Source organism: Austrofundulus limnaeus, unplaced genomic scaffold (assembly GCF_001266775.1).
Source record: "Austrofundulus limnaeus strain Quisiro unplaced genomic scaffold, Austrofundulus_limnaeus-1.0 Scaffold287, whole genome shotgun sequence".
NCBI lineage: Eukaryota > Metazoa > Chordata > Actinopteri > Cyprinodontiformes > Rivulidae > Austrofundulus > Austrofundulus limnaeus.
Window position 1 is genome coordinate 385,037 of NW_013952689.1, and position 1,826 is coordinate 386,862.

The following is a 1,826-nucleotide window of genomic DNA, read 5'->3' on the forward strand; positions in this document are numbered from 1 at the left end:
CTCCTACAGCGCTGCCATTAGCAGTATCACTCCACCCCCTGTTGACAACAGGTATTAATTAGGTGTGAACATTATGTTATGATGTGAGTATCAGTCACATGGAGGCAGGACTCAAAAGCCTGAATTTTGCCTGAAACTCTCAGACTGAAGAAGTCTCTTGGAGGAGAGACGAAACGTTTCATTAGAGAAGAACCCGTCCAGAAGACCTATACAATTTTTTTTCCTTTTGATTTTTTACCTGGATTACTGAGATGCATCAGGACATTGCCTCCTAGGTAGTCTTTTCATTCTGTTAGCTAATTTTGATTATAGTTTTATTTTCTAGCTATATTAGCTACTACTAGCTACTACTTTTAGTTTTTAGATAACCCATGCGTTGCATTTTTAAGCTTTTCGCTAGTCTTTTGAGGTAGCTTGTTGCCTCTTTTACTTTTTAGCTGGTCTGCTCCTTTAAGCTTCTTTTGCTAGATTTGCCTAGCTGTTTACTACTTTCAGCTTTTAGTTAACCTCTTGGTTTTTATATGTATAATTCTTTGTTTTTGAAACATCGACAGTATTACAGCATGCAATATTTACATCACCCTATGGTTATTGATCCAGTCTGTGACCGATGCCATGTCTCCATTATCAATATCTACATTTTTCTGAACTTATAGAAAAGCAGAATGTTGGGTAATTTACTAAGGTAAAAACAAAACTAATAAAGATAATAAAATAATAATTTAAAAAGAATATACCCTAACACTGGTTGTACAGGATGGCAACTATGGGTGTGGAAATAGGTGTAAGTAGTGGGTTAAGAGCTCTGGGGGGTTGAAAATGATGCATTGTTCTGGTCTTTGTTAACGTGGTCTGGATGTTCCATTTATAATGTTAAGTGACTGCATGGAACATTTACACCTTCTAGCACCATTATTTCTCCATCCAGGTCCAACATTACAAAATTACATTCAACATTTTTCAACATTTCTGTAAAAACTTACTAAAACATAAACTTTAAGTAATTCTTAAATTTTGCATCAGAGACCTCTTTTCACATCATACCTGTACAGGGACCAGAACCAGTTTTACAGTGGTACTGCATCCTGTTTGCCGCAGTTTAGAACTGCCCATCGTTAGGTTAAATACATGCACGAGAACTGATAAACGGCCCAAATCTTAGGTTTGGGAAATCTCTCATCGCTCTGACAATGACAACTCTAAGTATGCTGGAGTTGGAGTCCTAACTGGGTACAATCTGTTCAACCACCACACAATAGTGAAGAGACTCCATGACAGTGGTCTCTGTGATGCCTGTGGCATTGAATTAGAGACCTCTTTACACTACTTAGACCACTGCCTGGCTCTGAGCGGTCAAACGAAAAGAATTCTTGGGGAGCTCTAAAGCAGGGGTTCTTAATCTTTTTGACCTCGGGGCCCAATTTGTTGAACATAAAGTGGCACGAGGTCCAGTCAGACATTACCAATGTATGGATCAAAATGATCATTATTCTAAATCTTGGTTTAATTTTTATTGTATTTACATAATAACTAAACTATCATAACTAACATAACTAAATTACACTTACAGTTTAAAAGTAAAAGTCCTGTCAAATAATCACAAGACATGATTATAACAAACATTTTATATTGTAACCTGCCCATAACTATTATTTGAACAAATGCAAAGGTCAGTCAACAGACCACTCAGGCTTATCAGCACAAATATATATATTAACATAAACAATAACAAAAAGAGACAATTCAATAAAGTAAATTTGTGATCATAAAATAAAAACATTCAAAAATATTTAATGTTCCAAAATAAATTTGATAAAGTACAAATG

The 1,826-nt window shown here is 35.5% G+C and overlaps 1 protein-coding gene across 1 annotated transcript in view; it reads left to right on the forward strand.

Moving 5' to 3' along the window:
- The window catches only part of syne1b (spectrin repeat containing, nuclear envelope 1b), a gene marked incomplete in the record, with an annotated part of 311,340 nt that overhangs the window by 141,076 nt on the left and 168,438 nt on the right, over positions 1 to 1,826 (forward strand).